Source organism: Falco naumanni, chromosome 8 (genome assembly GCF_017639655.2).
Source record: "Falco naumanni isolate bFalNau1 chromosome 8, bFalNau1.pat, whole genome shotgun sequence".
Taxonomy (NCBI): Eukaryota; Metazoa; Chordata; class Aves; order Falconiformes; family Falconidae; genus Falco; species Falco naumanni.
Window position 1 is genome coordinate 21218494 of NC_054061.1, and position 19478 is coordinate 21237971.

Genomic DNA, 19478 nt, shown 5'->3' on the forward strand with positions numbered 1-19478 from the left:
TGCAATAAAAACCTGCACATATCAAGGAGGAGAAGGGGAAGGACAGCTTTTCTTCAGGTTGCAGTTAGAAAACTGAAAGAGTAAGAGTAAAGCTATTTAAAATGGTCTTAGGACCTGCAATGTCAGGCTGGCTGGCAGCCTCTCCAGTCTGGAGCCTGGCTCTGCATGTGAGCTTTCCTGGGTGTTTCAGAGAGGTGATTTTGCCATGCACCTGGAACATCAGGCAGAGATGAAGACATGTCTTACCAATCTCTGCCACGCTTTATATTAAACCTGACTAGAAAGGATTAGCAGGCTTACAGTTTTTCTTTCAACTGACAGCTCTGCACTTTTCTAGCTCCCTTTTTCATTCTCAGCCCTAACCTTAAAAAAGGAAATAGCAAGTTGCTGGTTTTGCCCTAAGAATATTGGTAACAATGGTTTCCGCTTGTCTAAGATATGTTACAGATAAAATATTTCCTCTGTCTAATATGCATAAGCCATATTTTAATTGCGTACTGCATTCTGATCTTGTGATATGGAAGAGCAAGCAAAGGAGAAGGAACTGGATGGGTTTCATTAGAGCAATCACTATTTTATAGATCTCTCTATGTCTCCACTTATTCTTCATGCCAAGCTAAGCTATCATAGCTTGGTTTTATTTGAAGACTTATCAGTGAAACTGATCTTATACAAAATAAGAAGCACAACAATCATCAGGCATATGCTCCTGTGGCATGAAGCTCGGAGGACTCTCACATTCCCTTGTTTTACATATGAGGGTATGAGAAGCAAAATTGTCCTTAATCAAAAAGATACAAGCATGGACAGAAATGGAACAGTTCAAGGTAACACGAGTTGGCTGGGCAACACTCACAGCTGCTGAAAGGCAAACCCAGAAACATATGGGAGCCTTAGAGGAGAGGTGCCTGGCAGTGCCTGGGTGGGTAATGCATCAGATCTGGTCCCAAGCACGCCAGACCTTCCACTGACTCTGAGCTGCACAGCTACACTGGTGCCAAGGCACAGAAGCAAAGAAAGCATGTTTAGCACACCAAGGAAAAAAGAACAAACCCCACCAAATATTATTTCCAACTATTATTTTTGCACACCCAAGCCTGCTGCAGGCTCACTAGAAACCTGTGCCACAGGCAACAGGATGGGGAGGGCTGCACACGTGCTGACATGCTGACAGGGCAGGCTCAGCACAAAAAATGGCTCAGACAGCTGCAGGCAATTACCTCAGGCTGCTCACTGACATCTTGCACTGCTTCCCAGGTCACTGTGTTTGGGCACAGACAGACTTCTGAATGAAAACAACCTCAGCTTTCCCCAAATTTCAGGAGTTCTGTGAAAATCCAAGGTGTCCTGGGTTTTGTGAAGCCAGTATGCCTGATCCTTGCCTGGAAATGGGTCACCCAGAAGAGCTGGAAGGCAATGAATGGAGAAGAAAGCTTGTCTCTTCTCGGAACACTGTGCACGGAGAGCTGAGAAGGTAAACAGGACCTTGCTTTTACAGGGGTCATTTTGGGGAATAGAGAAATAGAGTCTGTCAAATATTTATTCTGTCTGAATGTGTGTGTTGGTTGGCTCCTATTGTACACTGAGGTCACCCTGTACCATGCCAACAGTATACATATGCCTTGAATACTGGGAAGGTCCTGACCTTGGCATTGGTGTGTCTGCTTCACATTACTTCCAGGCTTGTGGTCTGCAGAATTATAAAGCAGGCAGCATGGCCTGGGAGAAAGATGTCAGCCCTGCCCCTCTCCCCAGAAAATACTGGCAAGAGCAGAGCAAAGCCCAGAAAACTGGAGATCGCTGAAGGAGAGGGCCAAGGACAAGTAAGAAACCTTCCAAGGTCTCTATTCCCCAGTTCCTCCCCACCAACGTGAATCACATCTCACCCAAGCCTGTGCCTCTTGCACTTTCTGCTCTTGGCCACCAGTGATAAATCACACAGCCTTCCTGAAAAGTCAGGTCCAAAGAGACATATGCCAATTGTGGCACAGATGGAGCTGACACTCACACAGGACAGGGGCTTTGCATCACACCACTCTGCAGAGTCCTGCGCTACGCAGAAAAAGAGAGGAGAATGTGTCTCCTCCGCAGATTTGGCTGCGCTGCTACAGGAGGGAAAGGAACTGTGCAACTGTGCATTCAGCTCACAAGCCATGCTGCACGGACTGTAATTCCCCGGATGAGCCAGACAGGCCAGTGAAAGGGGTATCCAACCCAGAAGTATTTTGGACTGTGTCTGGGAAGAGCACTGTGCACAAAGAAACAGAGGTGTGCTCCTGACGCCCAGCACACCTGTGCGCCTTACTGCTACGCTACAAGTGTAGCTTGTGCTTGGAGAGCAGCATAGGCAGAGCAGGCAGAGCCCGAAGCCTGGGGATGCAGCACCCAGAGCTGTGTGCTGGCTGCTCCAGTGGAAAGGGAAGCCCAGGCTTGTTCTGGAAGGGCTGCTCTGGGCTGGAAAGCCTCTCTTCATAAATCCTGCATCTTTCAGGAAAACACGGAAATCCTCATTTACAGCCACTAACTGCTGATGAGCCTGCTTAATGCCAACCAAAGATCTTCCACTGTTTTTTATTCGTATCATTTAAACTGAAGCCCTTATTCTTAGCCTGAATTTCTCTAACTTTGGCTTCCAGCAAAGAGACATATATGCTTTCCTCTGGTAGATTTGAATCCCATCTAGTAACCAGAAACCTCTTCCCTTTTTAGGTACTTGTAAACTATGAATGAATCACCTTTCAACCTTCTCCAGCAGTAAAGTAGCTTGAGAAACCAAAGCAGCACACCGAGTGCTAATACTGGAGTACGTCGAAGACAAAGTTTTACATTTTGGTTTGTTTTCAGCTTCAAAATCAACCCATTTCCTACCTCTGCTCTGTTCAAATCACCAAGTTGCAGCTCAGAAAGTCACAAGCTTATTTCTGTCTGTTCAAACTGACATGGGGATTTTTAAAGTGCCCCCTTTCTTCAGTGCTCTGAACGTTTTGGATCATTTTAATCTCCTCCCAGTTTGGTATTTTTTCAAACACATTGAGCAAACAAAGTCACTAGTTTCATACATATCAAAATAACATACCGTACCTGGCAAACACTCCCAGATATATACCAAGTGGGCTCCAGGTCCAGTTCTCCCACATTTCCAACAGTTTCTGGCTCCCCAGGCCCCCTCTGCACAGTTTACCACTGCTCAGATGTGGCCAGCACAGCTTTTGTCAAAGCCAAAACACTGAACCAGGGCCACCCAAGTCACCCTGTCATCCTGGCACAGGCAGAGCTGAAACTGCCATTCCAGCTCCTCATTGCAGCCTCATGGCTCTGGCCCGCCAGCTCACGGTCCCCTCCACAGCTAGTTTAGCAACATGTACCACAGCCACCACTGCTGCTGGGGTCATGAGAATGGGAAGGGGGCTTTTGGCTGTGCTTGCCAGACTGAGGCTACAGATAGCTTCAGGCAATCATTCTGAACTCGAATCTCTGGTCACCTTGCAATCCTGTCAGCTGCTCCTCCACCCAAATTGAAGCCTTCTCTCCATGGGGTGAAGAGCTACCAGCCTCACAAAGTGTGAGGGATTGGACAGAAGAGGCAGCTGCACGATCCAGGCAATTTTTCTGACAATCACATCAAGGGTGTGCCATGCTGCAGAAAGGAAGGTTTAATCCTGGTAGAGCTGAGACAAACAGTAAATACACATTTTCTACAGTTTGTGCTCATTCCAAGGTCAGATGAAGCCCAAGCAACCATTAGATCCCAGACTACACTAGTTTTGTAAGCCACAAGAATCAACCCTAAAGTGTGCCGGGGCCTGGATCAACAGATGTCCACAATTTCCTAATCTATTTCAGGAGTCGTGTTTCACTAAGAGGCCTTTACAGGAGAGCTTTGCCCTCGGACAGCAGTCCTGGCACCTACTGCCAAGTTACCACCTTCTTTTACGGAGAGGAGGATGTTACAAATATCTAAAAAATTAAGTTCTGAATTATGCCATATGAGTTGCTCGAACATCTACCACAAAAGGACTTACGTGTACACACTGCTTTAATGAATTCACTTCTGATTATGTTTGATACTACATTGAAGTACCTTGATGATAGCAACACCTCTTTTACTGCTGGTGCCTGGAGTATGCCTGAAAGCACCTTAAAGCTTCAACTCAAAACATCACTGATCACAAATGGGCAGAGTGCCCAAATAGAGTTCCAGCAATGGAGTAGTAGCAAAACTGCGCGCCACTTGCAAAGCATCACACAGCCCCTTGGCAGCACAAGGCAGAAGCCAGTCACCCTGGGAAGGGTGCTCAGTGAACTCTTAACCACCAGTGACACCAGCCCCAGACACTGCTTCATGAGCTGTGTCTTGCTTACTGTGGGAGACCCTTCAGAGCAAACTATCTACAGACACATCTGGGATCTCCAGGCCACAGACATCATGAGTAGACGTGGAGTATCTTCCTGGCCTCCTCCAGGGGATACAGTGCCAGCCACAGGAGGCTCCCCCACACTGCCTGGCACATGGCAGGTGGCAAAATGTTTAGGCAGATGGATCTGGAGAACTGGGAGCACAAGATCCTTCCATGTCCCTCTGAGCAGCTGAGGAAGAAGGCAACTTGGCTTGAATTCCTGTGGCCACAGAAAAGGGAGGCTGAAAAATGGTTTCTCACAGGAATGGGGGGAGATTTGAGGAGAGTTAGGACTTACAGACTCACGGGCGATGCCTTGACATGCCTACAACAGAGCAATCGCTTCCAGCACACTCCCTCCACGTGACTGCAGTCCTCAGGTCAGGACACTCCTCCCCTGCCAGAAGGAGAGGAAAGCTGCACAGGTGATCTCTTGGAAATGGGCTGTGTTTCTCAGACTGTCCAAGACATTGGCCTCAGGAGAGCCCTTCCACACAAGTGCCAGGGCTTCTGGCCTCTGGGCTGCTGCACGGGAGTGGAGAAGCTGCAAGCCTGGCAGTGTCTCCAAGGGTTGGTGCTCCCTGTTCTTAACAGAGAAATCTGGACACACAAAGGATGCCACAGGCACAGTCCTTGAGGTTTGCCAGCTCCTTGCCACTGAAACACAAGATCTGGACTCATGACACCTGCCCAAGCCACATCTCAAAGGTTGCTACTCCCTAAGCTCCCTCTGGAGAGTCCCCACCATGATTTGCTGTTCAAAGTCTCACCCACAGGCATACAGGCCTTCCCTTTTATGTAGGGAACCTCAGATGGGAGTTTCAATGTTCTCCCAGATGGAAAATTCCAGAATTCATCGTTCCATGGGAAATGTATTGCAGCCTCAACTTGCTCGAAATTCAAACACAAACTTTTGCAAAGGTGACAACTCCTTACCAAACAGAATTTTTCCCATTTCTGTCATCTCTACTACAAGGTGAGGACACATGTCCCTGGCACAGGGCATCACTGTGCAGACAGGTCTGGACACCAGGTGTGTCTTTGGTGGGCCAGCATGCTCTGCACTGAGCTAATACATCTTACTTCTTGGCTAATGCAGCCCTACTGCTCCTGGTACATTTGCTGCCTCTAGTGTTTTTATCAGAGACGATGCTCCTTTGGCCTGTGTTTGCTTTGGCCCTTATTTAACAAGGAGACAAAACTGAATTGAAGCAGCTGCTCCTGCCCACCTTGGCTCTTTGACCGTTTCAGTACTGGCTGCAAATACCAACTTGTCAAAGAGGGACCTGGTCTGAAGAAAGCTGTCTCCAACCAGAAGGAATGGAAACATGGGGTCCACTTGAAAAAAAAAAAAAAAAAAGAGCCTTGCTTAACACTTTATATGCTCTAAGTGTTTGTCCTCCTTTTTTCTGGGTTTTTATAGGGAGGGTAAAAATGCAGTCACTGCTGTGCACCCAGGCAGGTTGTGGCATCTGCAGCACTGGCAGACCACAGGGACATCAAACAAAGTTCAGCTCTTTGGTGGTAGGGTCACAAGAACTCTTCCGAGTCTGTGACCCTCCAATGCCCCTGAAGGTAACAGGGCTGTATTTTCCTAAAGCCATACCTGAAACATGGGAGGGAGCAAAAGACCCCAGATTTATTCAACGGATGGACACAACCTCCACAAACCACATAGTCCAGAGCCTGCGGGAAGGAACCTTGATGTCAGACTGATGTACTGCCCTATACCAACCTCTGCTGCAACCCACCAGTGGGTAGCTATAGGCTCCAAATTAAGAACATAAAATATAACATAGTGTCTGTAATATGCTCTAGGCAACCTCCAGTTTATGTAAAAAAGATGATCAGACTTTCTCAAGCTGTTAACTTGACTGTCTACGCACCGCAGCAGCTCACTGTGTCCTAGGCGGGGGTACCTGGCAGGCAAACCACAATGTCAAATGTAAATTTCCAGGGGGCAGCACCTGCTGTAGCCACTACTCGGCCTTTTAAAACATAGCCATGTTGCTCTTAGTAGATCTGTGATGGCAAAGACTCCACTGTGGGAGCCAGCACTAGACAATGGGGCTCACTTTGGGCATTTACACCCTGCCTCCACTGCCCATCTGTGCAGTAAGTGCAAAGACACAGGCTTCAGCAAGGGTTAATAACCCAAAGCTCTCCAAGGACACAGGAGATATGCTGTGTGCCTAGCATGCACCATGCTGCCGTGCCCTTAGTGCAAAGGTCTGCCAGCAGGAGTCAGAGGCATATCTTTGTGTTGCTGGGAAAGGTCCCACTTCAACAGCTGGAGACACTAGGTATGACAGTGCAGGAGCTATTCCTCCAGGTCCTAGAGGGTCTGCTGAGGATACCCACCCAGCTGACTCACAGAGAACAGAAGGTGATGCAGAGAGGACCCAGATGACTGGAAACGTGAAGATGCTGAAAAGACTGAGATCAAGGAGCCTTGGGGTTGCAATGAAGCTTGGAAACCTCACTAGAGCCAGAACAACTGCATTATTCCTCCCTACATATCTCATAGCATCACTACCATACAAGTTCTTTTTCCTTAATTAGGTTCCTTTAGCTCTCTGTCTCAGGGAGGAGAAATGACCACAACGCCCATCTGCAGCACTAGATATATATTTAAAACTGTGAGTTACAACAATCAGTATCTCCATGACCATTCCCATTGGCCACAGAAAATTGACTGGAAAGTCACAAGCAGGTTTGCTGACTTAGGCTTTCTCTCTGTAGGATCCCTCTGGTAGGTCATACCACAAGAAAAGGTGCCACAAATCCAGCAAGTTCACTCTCCTCTTACAAATACTGGCTCCACTTACATAAAAGAGCAACTGATAAATTCCTCCTCTCCTTTATTTCTCTTTCCCACACTTAATATTTAGTTATTCTTCTTTCAAGTAAAAGTTTTTAAATCAGTATATGATTTGGTACAGATGCCTAGGCTGAAATCTCAGCTCCATTCGAATCAATAAGCATCTGGCCACTGGGCAAGAATGACTTCCCAATACTTGGGCTTTTCACCCAAACTGTTAAGACAGCTAGGGAACGTTTTTATCACAGAATGGGCAGACATGCTGGAGGTGCCCATGCGCAGGGCCGCTCAAATGCTTATCTGAATAGCACAACAGCTACAAGTAATTCACATACAAATATCCAATATTAAAATCCAGGGGTGAAGTGCTGGATTTGCCAAACCTAGTACTCTATGAACACTAGCTGGTTTGCAAACAATGTAATTGGGAGTAGAATTGCTATTGTGTTTGTTTGTTTTGAATATTTTTGGCCAGGAAGTTGTCCTGGAGGTATAGTTGAGCATAAGTGGTCTGGTGGAAAAATGTCATTCATTCTGTTCCTATTAAAACCAAAAACAATAGCCACACAAAGACAGCAGCGACAATTTCTGCTCTTCATGCCTCTAACAATGTGTTTTCAACCCTAAAGGCAACATCTTGTTTGTACCCAATTGATTCTGGGATCATATTTTATATAATCAAATCTATCTTTGAACAAAGATATATTTTATGAACTTCTCAATTTCCAGATGACCTTGGAAACAGCAATTCATAAAATATAGCTTTATCTCTATCTTCACAATCAGTTAGAAAAATGGCCCACCCATACTCTGTGGACTGCCAGTCAAGACCCAGCCAACAAACAAATCACCCAGAGCATCCGAAGCCTTAAAATACATTAATTCTTTGTTTCAGCCACTGAACACTAAGCACAAATTACTTGTCCTAGTCCCTGGTAAAGACATGGGTGGCATCTATCATCTTTCAATCACCAAAGGAAAGTGTAACCCTCACCCCAGGAGAAAAAACAACCTAAGTTAGCAAAAAAAACGTTTCATTAAATGTTTATTATGAAATCTGTACATGAAACCATATACAGAACCCTTACGGGCATGAAGAAGCTGAAGGCTATGTTTCAGGCTACAGGGAAAGATTTGCTGATATAAAATGACCGTTAGTGGAATATCAGGGATGAAGAAAGCCTGTTTGGTGCTTTACAGCTCTATCAACCATAGGAATGCTTCTTTAAAACATAGCAGGGAAAAAAATTCCATTAGCAGGGAGCTGAAATTCTTTTAATAGGGACTGCCTGTGCTGCCTGGGCTCCCCCAGTGACAAGAGAACAGAAGACACATCATCATCGGCTGGCGGGACCATTGCAGGTAAACTTGCAAAAACAGGAGCTGCTGCAACGCAACCCCAAACAACACCCACTGAATCCTTCAGATGAATCAGCAAGAAGGGCCACTAAAACAGGTAAATGCGACCCAGCCTCCATGTGAGGCGCAACGTTTACCAAGTAAACTTTTCTCTCTCTGCTGAGGCCTGTCTCATGCCCATGAAAGTCAGGTGTAGAATGAAGGACCAGGGATGCACTCCTAGCTTCAGATAGCACAGCACTTCTGCACATCTTTTTCCTCTTCTCTCAATATATTGCATTTAAACAGAATGAGGACCCCCAGATCTTAAATTCCTGAGATGTGAGGTCTGAGGCCAGGGAGATGATAAGCACTGAGAACCACCTGCAGCACCTGGCTGTGGGGAATGTTCAAACCCAGCCCATGTCAGCAAAACCCCGGCGCAGAATCTGTCCCCTTCCCCACTCCAGCAGACTTACAAGCGAGACTCATTTTTAACAAGTGTTTTTCAATATGCTGAACAATGGCAAGTAGGGAAAAATCAGCAAAATTTGGGGTCTGTTACAAAGATGTTAATTCAGGGCAGGCAGAGGTCAAGCAAAGGTCAGGTGCGGCAGCCCAGCTTGCAACATTTTGGGGATATTTTGACCTCCCAGGCAGTCCTCGGCCAAAGAACATCCTGGCAGTTCATACCTGGCCGGGTGGAAGCACCTCATGGAGCAGGCGTTCAGAGAAGGAAGTACTTCAGTGTCTGGACAAATACATGCGATTAGCAGTCTCTAACATTGAGGCAGGGGGATTTTTAACTTTTAACCTATAAAATCATATTTGCTAGCATTCCGTGACAAAAGCCAACCATTTGCTGTCTTAATTACAGTATTTTTTTTCCATGTCTGCTTACTTTGAAAGTTCACCATTGTCTCTGTTAGGGTTTTGACAAATCCACCAGAGGGTATTTCCAAAACAGAAAGCTGTGTTTTTATCGGGATCTCCCCACAAGAGACCCTGGGGCTTGCATTAAAGACTTGTTTGTTCTCTGCAATGTTGTATTAGAAAGATTAAAAGTTTCTCTCTTAGCTCAAGAAATGCTTTAAAGCACTGGTACCAAAAGAACCTCAGACAGTGACCGCAGGTCTGTTTTTTATCCAAACACAGGAAAAGGAAAGAAAATAAAGATCATGCCTGAGACAGCTTCTTTAAGGCAGCCAGACACGTAGATGTCCAAACCCCACCAAGTGTGGATGGAATTGCCATCCTACACTATAACATTCTCCCAGCGCCTAGGCTGCCCTGGGTCTCTGCCACGGCCGGAGCAACGGCCGGCACCAGGCCGAGCCCTGCTCTCTCCCCACACGCTGCCCTCTCCGCTGAAGGCAGCGGGACCCTCCACATGGGAGAGCACGACGCGCAGGGACGGGGGGCTCTGCTCCGCACCAGCAGCATCCTGGCCCCCTGCGAAGGGGCCGCCCTCCTGCACGGCGGCAGGGAGGCAGCTAGCTGTAAATTCCATCTGGGACTCTGGGCACTGCCCAGCGGAGACACTAACACAGCGTGTCTCCCGCCTTGTCCAGAGCGCGGCTTCCCAGCATTGTTCTGAATAGCTCCGGACCCCCACTGGAGCACAGCGATGGGTGGCTTACACTGAAATGTCCCCCAACCATGCTGATTTACAGCTGCCAGGAGTCTCAAGGATGTCAGCTCTTCCTGATTAATTTTTTTATCCTTATTTTCCCTCGTTTTATATTTGAATATTGCTTATTGCAATATTTTTCAGAACTATTCTCTGGAAAGCCATACTGGCTAATTTTTGGCTTGTAAATTGCTCATGAGCAGTTTGCGGCTTGTGTTTAAAAAAAAAAATAATCAAGCAACTCTGGCTCATTTTGGTTGGATAAAGAGATTTTGTAGCCTCCATCAATTCTAGTCCCTGACAGCAGTGACAGAGCTCTTGTTATCACAAACATACAGTTGCAATTTTAGAATTTGCTTTCTGTGACTCTTTGTTAAAATTTAATCAACAGTTTCTGCTTCCACAAACATTGCCAGCAGAAAGTTCACTTTTATATTGTATGAAAAGAATTCATTACAGTATATAATTTTATATTTATATAAATATTCACATGCAAGAAGTAAGAAGGAAGGTAAAGCAAATTTGAGGTTTTGATGCAAGAAACACTTGCTGGCTGTCCAGCTACTCCATTGAAGGATTTAGGGAACAGCAGCAAAAGGAAGGTGTGAGACAAGTAATTTCCTAGGAGATGTTGTAGAATGTGAGCAACCAAAACAAAAACCTAATGATTCAGCAGCAAAATGTGGGTGAAGAAAAGACAATGCAACATAGCAGTGGCCCAAGCAGAAAGACTATTCCGAATTCAAAATAGATAGAGGTTTATTGGACCTGCTTTACGTCTAGCGGATCACAAGGTTGGGACCTTTCACCAAAGTGCCCAACAGATCCTGTGCAACACAAACAACTTAAGGTGAAAACCAGAGTTCTGAACAAAAGATGGTTGTTGAGCAAAAAGCTATTAATAGTGCTGGGTTTTATCCCAGAAATGTTGCGTAAAGTGGGACAATTCACATCCCTTCTCTGTGCTTCCATTTCCTCTCTCAAAGATCCCACTTAATATATTTGGGGCAGGGACTGTCTCTTGTTATGACTGTGCTGTGAATAGCCCAAGAGGAACAATGGTGCAGTCAGGACCTCCGGATGCAACCACAAATGCCAATTTTAAGCAGCAGTGACAAGTGGAAGGAGTTTGTGATCCAAGGAAGACCTGAGAAAAGACAGGGCACAATGCCAGATTCATCTTGTATTATAAGCATGGATGGTTCTCTTCTCCATGCAAGAGTGACAGGGAAAAGCGAGGAAGTGGTTGAGCTAGACAACAAAGGCAATGGCTTTCAGCTTAAGCAGAATTCCTCCAGAGCTGCTCCTTCACTTCTGCACTTTCAGTGCCCCTCCCCTTCACCATCTCCCCAAGCCACTCTTGAACAGCTCCATGCAGAGGAATGCAACGACCTAGAAACCCAAAAAAGGGATGTTTAGGGGTCTGAGACACAGTATGAAAAACCTGATGGAAAGGGTGGGCTCTCCTCTGCTGGGGAACATTTTTGCAGGAAACAGTCTTAATACCCCGCGCATGTGACTTTCCACATGCAGGAGGAGCAATGGTGCTGAGGAGCTGCCCTGGAAAGGCCTAAATAAAGCTTTACCACCTTCAGTGTCTACAGAACCAACCTGGAAAGGCCCAAAGACAGGGTTCCAAAGGACAACAAATCACAGGACAACAAGAACAAGCTTGGAAGAAGCTGAGCAGACCACATCCCTGCCCTGAGGTGGGATCAGCTCTGCAACATCCATCCAACTCACCATGATCTGGACACACTAACAACCTAGTGCTACGCGTCTATGCTGCACCCCAGAGTGCCCAAGGACTTGGCTGACTTCAAGGACATACCTGATCCAAACCTTACAACCTCTCCAACAGGCAACACTAGATCCCCTCTGGGAAGAGGCCCAGGGCCCCTGCAAGAAAGGCTATTAGTACAAGGGCACACTAGTTAGCAGGTGATGGGGAAGCCAGCCACATTATGTACTGTTGAGACCTCTGAAGCTCTGGTGGTCCCCACATGTGAAAGAGATCTTCCATCTATTCCCAAAGAGGTAGCCCATCTCTCCTTTTATCTTCCAGTCCTTTACACTGCCCCTTCTGTTTTCTTCTCCTTGCCCATGCCAGCTGCCACTAAGTAACCAAAATCACTCATCTTTGTCCTCCCTGTCTCAATTCACCTTGGCTGTGAGATGCAAGTTTTTATCTTTCCTTTGCAAAATCAATGATCTTCAAAACCTTGAACATCACTCTTCAGCTCCAGGCTCATCCTCCTTTCATTCCTGGAGATGCTGACCACCTCCTGCATGTCACTGAAGAGCTCCCAGCAGCCTTGCTTCATAAAATTGAGAGAGCTTGAATCATCCTTTCAGACAGGCACCTGGATATTAATACTGTCTTTCTGGTTTTCTGCCAGTTTGGGATGGTGCGTCAGGAGCTCCACCATCACACACAGCTCAGAAACCAGCGCTGCTTCAAGGCTGTGTTGCTCTCTGGTCACACTCCCCACCTGGTTGCAGGATGTAGAAGCTGAACTTCCACTTGCACTCACGCTCAGTGAAAGGTGACTGCTCTCCACCCTCACTCCCCATCTGTCCCTCCAGTGGCAGTTCCTCTACATAATGTTCAAGCCTGAAACACCAAAAGAAAGTCTTCCTGCTCACCTAGACACTGCTGTTTGCAGTTGCAGGAGCCCCATACACATGCAGAGGAAGGATCCATCCCAGATCTGCTTTTATAATGGTGCTGCTGAGCAAAGACCCATGCCGGTAGTTGCCTGGGTCTCACCCAATGCTGAGGGATCATGAACACTGAACATCCCAGTCAAGCACAGCCAACCCTATTATGCTTTATATCCCATTTTTCAACTTGCACCCCTCCCTTTGTAATTTGGTGCTAAATAAATGTCTGGTCAAAATATCAGATAATTAACTGGGAACATCTTTGCAAACATGAACAAAAGCTAAACGGACACCTCAGGATCACACATCAGCCCTGCTATATTAAAAATATTCTGAAAAGCCTTCCCAGGTAACTAGAGACAGATACAACTTGCCAAGGACACCCACAGGCTCCCCTTAATTGCTGTAGGAGCCCCAAGGAAACGCAGCAGAGGTCAACTATGCGCGGCTCACCATGAAGGGCAGCAACTGGCAAAGCTTTAGCTCCCAACACTGCACTCTCCTTCACTCCCCTGACAATGTGACACACTGCTGTTTATCCTAATCCATTGTTCATGGTCCGCCCCACCCAGTTTTCAGCCCATGTGATACTCTCCTGTCCCTACCAACTGGAATTAATTTGGGGTGCTAGGGGTCTATCAATAGACTTCACTAAAATCTAAATGCTGGCAAGGTATTACCTGCTTTCATACGTATATTTTGGCTTTTTATCAGACACCCAGAGTAAACAAACAAGCCACTGCATTTTCCTGGGGCAGCTGGCTTGCAGTTCCTGGCTCCCTCAGTGATTCTCTGACTGACCAGGTAACTTTGAGAGGGAGATCCTGGTCAGCAAGGGCTGTTTATCAACACAAACCTTATTCTCCTAGAACTCCCCTCTACCTCTCACTTGTTATGTAAAGCTGATGCTGCTAAAATATTTAGCTGAACTTAGGTCAAGAGAAGATGGCTTTTGAAAGACTTCCAAGGGTTCATTTGCAATAAATGGCTGAGAAATAAATCATTTCAGCCCCGATGAGTCCTGAAGCAGCCAACTGTTAGCAGGGCAACTCCAGCAGTGAAGAACAGGGGAAGGCTTGGGTGATGCATGGGGACTTGTGACAGGCACAGAAAGCAGCCGGAAAAGACCATTGTGCTGCAGAGAGGCTGCCATGATGGGCTGGACCATGCTCCTTGCTAGACAGAGACCTCCACTTCATGGCAGCAAGTATCACTTACTCCTTTTGAATAACTTCCCAGTAGGAAAGTCTTCTGCATTCTCTCAAGGACAGAGTTGTTTTTCTGCTCTGATGCCCAGAGGTTTATAATCCCCGTGTGCATTTTTACCCTAGTTAATCCAGCTGACAGCATGCCTATGTTTCATAGAAAAGTCTCCCCCTTTCTGCCAGTCCTGCTATGTTCTTGCCTTCAGTGACTGCAGTGACAGCTTCCAGGGGATACTGACAAACCCAGTGAAAACTCGCCAGGAGCAGTTTAGGATGTCTGTGACTGTCTGTACTGTCACAGTGTCCCTTCTCTTTTCAGAAATCTCAGGTTTCAGTCCTGTGGGGTGCAATCTGTTACCAGGGTCCCTTCCTCTACTCCCAAATGCAAAGGTCCTTCCCTACTCCTACACACCATCCTTGCAAGAGCCACAGTCATGCTTCGCACAACAAGCACTAGCACCAGCATGTGCAGCCTTGCACCAGCATGACTGGGGGCACAGGACCTCCATCCACCACCAGGAGATCGGCTTGGGACCTCCACCAGGCCTCCGACCCCAGCTCAGCAAACACAGTCCACCCATGGGCCACAGTCAGCTCCCCACAGAACAATTTCCCCAGCATCTCAGGTCTGGCATAGTGGGGCTGCGACCGCACTGGAGGGGTAGGTTTGAGGAGAAGGCTTTATGCTCTGGCACATGAGGGTCACAGATGAAAGCCAGAGTGGCTAGTCCAATAGCTGTCAGTGAGGACCATATCTGCAGTCTACAAAAGCAAAATAGCATACCCACATGCAACTTCTGCAGCATCCCGCCCCGGCAACTCAGCCAGCTTACGCTGAATACAGCATGGAAGGGCTGCTGACTCAGGGTGATTTATCAAGCTGAGTCCCAGGCTGCTCGGACAGGTTTGGACTCGAGCAGCTAATCCAAGCCCAGACCTGAGGAAGGGGGACCGTCAGCTTGGGTTGGCCTGTGTTGCCTCTCTGTTCAGGGTGGCTTCTCCAAAGGGTACAAGAGCCCCTAAGGTAGGCTCAGCTCTGAAGTGGTCCTCCTTTTCTAGGTACACAGGGAGCCCGAGGGCACCAGCCTCTTCCTCCTCCTCCCTCCCTCCCTTCCTCTGCAGCCTGCCGGAGCCAGCATCAAGAACCCACGGCCAGCAGAGAAAACAGAGCTGCCGCAAGAGCATTTGGCTGCTCAGGTCAAGTGCAGCTGTTCAACCAAGACTAGCCATCAGCATGGTAAAAATACCAGTCTTCTTCTGCAGAATAAGAGCATTTAAGGCAGGAATCTGGTGCAGAACAGTTCTTTCTCTTTAAATTCACACCCTAGGCCAAGCATGTTTTGCAAGAGCCTCCCTGTGCAGACAAGCCCCGAGGCTTCAGTGCAGCAGAACGCCCCTGCTGGGGGAAGCACCCAAGCCATTTCAGCCGAGTACTACAATGAGGTGGCTGCTAAGCCTGCATGTGGCAGAGGAGATGGGGCAGGCTTAGAGACATGCGGTTCTCCATTAGCATGAGCAGACAGCAAATATGTACAAGAGACACTTGGTATCTCTTCCGACCTGCGAAAAAAAACCACCCATGAAGAAAAAAAGGGAAAAGGAGCTAAGGACAAACAGATGCCACACACTCAGCTCAGCTCACTTGGAATTCATGAATTGGGCCTCTTCTCCTCAAAAATGGCAATATTGGATTAAATATAACAAGCCGTCCATCTAGAGAAGTGTTTGAGGCTTCTTATCATCTTTGATGTTGTGAATGTTTAGGGCCCAGAAAGGACACACTGCCTGGCTTTGCCTTGCAATGACAAAGGGTAAGTGAAACTGGAGATTCCCAGAAAATAAAGCAAGTACAGCTCCTGAGGCTTAACGGGAAATACCAGATTATCACAGTTCTGGCAATAAAACCAAAACTGTTGGCAGTGCTCCAGATTACTGCTGCTTCTTTTTTCCTTTCTAGCCCCCCCAAATGAACAAGACACCTACTGAACCCCATCAGAAAGCCAGGGCTGTGACTCATGTCATCTCTCTCACTCAAAACATTACCAAACAAAACATTACAACACATGAAATAAGCAATGGCCCTGCTAACACAAAGCTTGTTCTTAAAATTGCATAGCCTGCCCACATTTTCTAAATATAGGGTAGAGAAGGAAACCTCTCCAGAAGCACTAATAATTCAAACAACCAACCAAATACGTGCTACATGGACAGGTGGCTTTGAAACCTGTTATCAACATATTTCCATTGTACAATATTTCTTTGCCACTCCTGCTTTCTCTTCTGCCCATCAGCAGCAGGTAGAATGGATAAGCTCAGCCACAGAAAGGAGCAATTCCCTGCAACGCATCTTAGGAAAGTCCTAGGCAACAACAGCAGCACTGAAGCTGCTTGTCTGCAAATTCCGGAGGGCTGCCTTTACACCTGGAATTTTACCAGTGGAAGAGCTAGAAGTCTTATTGAAAAAACTTAAAGCCTGGGAGGTCTGTGGAAGCTGAGGTCACTTGTGCTGGGAAGGGTCTGCACCACCTACACCATCATCAGCAGGACAGATCAGCATCCACAAGCCTGCCTTGACAAATTAGCTGAGAGAAGCACCAAAGAGGCAGAAGCACACACTGTAGCAGTATGTGAGGGCTAGGTACTAGGGCTACACAGCCTAAAACTGTAGCACGCCTTTACTGCTGTTTTGCAGTACTGGTATCCAAGCAATTGACAGAGAAGCTTCCTCAGGATGCCTTCGTGCAGCAATGTTCTTTCCTGACTGTAGTGCAGACTTCACACCAGCTGGGTGAGAACCACTTGCCCATGGCAGCCTTTTTCTCTTGACAGCTCTGCTTTGGTTATTGACAAATATCTTCATCCTCATGCCCGAAAGTGCACAACTGTGGATCAGGAAAGCTGAGCTAGATCCTCAGCCTTGCTGTTAAGAAACAGGCTGCTGCAGTGCAGCATGGGACGGGCACTTCACCTCTTGCAGGAAACTCAAGGGTTCATTTAACCATCATCTGCAATTGTTCCTCCAGATTTTTACCATTTTGTGCCCCAGGTGCCAGCATTATTTTCTAAGATCTCTCTCCTGAAATCCACCCACTGACATTTCTTCAGGGGTTCCCAAACCAAGATACCCAGGAGTTTACCAGGTCTCTCCCTTGAACTGTATATATGTCCACTCCAGGTGGCAGAAAGGATTCCGTATTCCTAAATGGTCTCACTAGACCTGCTGGACAGAAAGGGGGTGCCCAGGGCTCATCACAGGGGAGCAGTGGGAAGGATGCCCAGAAACTGGTAATTTGTACTGTCTCCCATCTTTCTGAGATCACCTTTTTAGGGGAAAAGGTTCAGACTCTGAACAAAGATTATTCATACCTGGAAGGACTGGGAGAGGTAACCCAGGACTGAGTCGGAAATGTTCTCTCAAGTAGAGAAGAAGCATGGACATTATTATACATACACTGGTTTTGGTACTGAGCCATAATTTCATGTAAGATCAAGGATAATTTCTGTTTTGGGCTGAATCTCTTTTTCTTGATCATATAACTGGCATCTCTGCCATGTTCAGACCCCTTCTGCAATGCAAAGTGTTTGTTACCCAACAGCTAGCCAGAGAGTTTATTTTAGCATTCATTAAACGTGCCTCTCACTCAGACTCTCAGCACAAATACAGAAACCTAATCTCATTTATTGACAAATGTGAAGCAGAATACACTTCCATGCCAAAGAGAAGTTCATCACATTCCTTGTCCTTGCCCTTCAGGCAAAAGCCTAAATGAGCAGATGAAACACGCATGATCTCTGCAACAGAAACAAACTGCTTCTGCAGTAGCAGCAATCAGGCAGATTCCTGGCCTTTGAAGGACAGCCTGCCCAGCACCAGCACCTTGACCTATGGATGCAGGACCTATTAGCAAGACCTTCTGGATCTAAATCACTTTAACACCTCAGTCATTTTCAGGCAATCAAGATTCACAGCACAAGTTCTGCAATTTGCTCTGCTTATGGTGCAAGTCACACAGCCTCGCACTGGGATACTGTGTGATGTACAACTGATGCTGCTGCACAAGCTGCCATGTCCATCAGTGACTGCATCATGGAGCGGCACAGCAGCAGTACAGGCTAGCTCTGAAAACCTGCTGGCTGAGAGCACCCTACCTTGCATTGCCAGATGTCTACCCAAAAGGGAGCAATGTACCAGCAGCGGTAGCCACTGCAGTGTCTCCCAAGCCTCTTCCCCATCATTATTCCTCCTGCTTGCAAACCCTGCAATGGAAGTCAGGCAGGTGATTTTGTTTCGTTTCAGTTTGGTTTTGTTTTGTAGTGCAGCTGAGGTTTCTCTCCTGCAGAGAGCAGCAAGTTAGCATGGGCATAGCTGAAGCCGGTTACCTTGCCCTGCAGAGCAACAGTGCTAACAGGTGAAAAATCCTCCCTCCCTTTGCCTGGCCCAAACTCAGCATTCCTCTCTGCCAGAGGAATTCCCGCTCACCAGAGCTTGGATGCAGGCACAGGAGAGAGGCATCTGAATACCCACGCAGTGAAGGCAAGGGGGGCATGGCCAGATTCAAGGGAGCCGGCAGTGCCTTTTCGCCTCAGCTTCCTGGCCAGTTTTCTCCCAAGAGCATCAATAGCTAGTTCCTTGCTGGGACCTGAGCTCATTTGCTGATCTGACTTCTCACATCACAAATGTGGGAGCACTACCCATAATCTGGCCAACACCAGATTAAACTCCAGAAACCCATGCCTGTGCACGCACCACTTCTGGAGTAAGACCAGTTTGGCCCCAGAGCAAGGAGGCTTCTCCCTGGCAGCACTCGGATCAAGCTGAGAGGTGGGAAACAGCTTAAGCACAAAGAACCCTTTTGGTGTGCTTTGAATCAGAGACATAACTGCTGAACATGGGGAGTTTTGTCAGTGGTTTGACTGGACAAAGAGATGTACAAGAGGCATACAAGGAGCAACAGAATCAGTACAGGCTTTGCCAGAGTAGTGTGCTAGCCAAAACTGCATACCCACACCCCTCCAGAGGGCTGGAGCACATCAGGAACCAGGGGTCTCTTACAAAACGCCATGGACTTCAAAATGAAATAAAAAAGTCTGTGTGAAAACAAACATATGTAGACATACACAACTTTGGAGTCAGAATAAAGTCCCAGCCTTCAAATCAAAAAGCTGTTGAAAGCAAGAGGGTCAGATGCTCAGCTGGTACATATCACACACACACCAACAAAGCCAGAGGAGATAGGTCAGATAAACATCTGCCGAGAACCTGGCTGATAGATTTTAACCTGATTTCACCCTCAAATTAAGCAAATGTGCAAATTCTGACACCAGAAAGAGGTTTCTCTGAAGGGCTTCCAAACATCAGTCAATGATGCAGGAAATCTGCTTCAAATTTTCAGGGTGTTCTTTTTAAAACAAAAAATGAAAGC

At 47.0% G+C, this 19478-nt stretch overlaps 1 protein-coding gene across 1 annotated transcript in view; it reads right to left on the reverse strand.

Moving 5' to 3' along the window:
• Nucleotides 1–19478, reverse strand: part of NRG2 (neuregulin 2) — a 90615-nt gene that overhangs the window by 64402 nt on the left and 6735 nt on the right. The gene's annotated exons all lie outside the window — the stretch shown is intronic.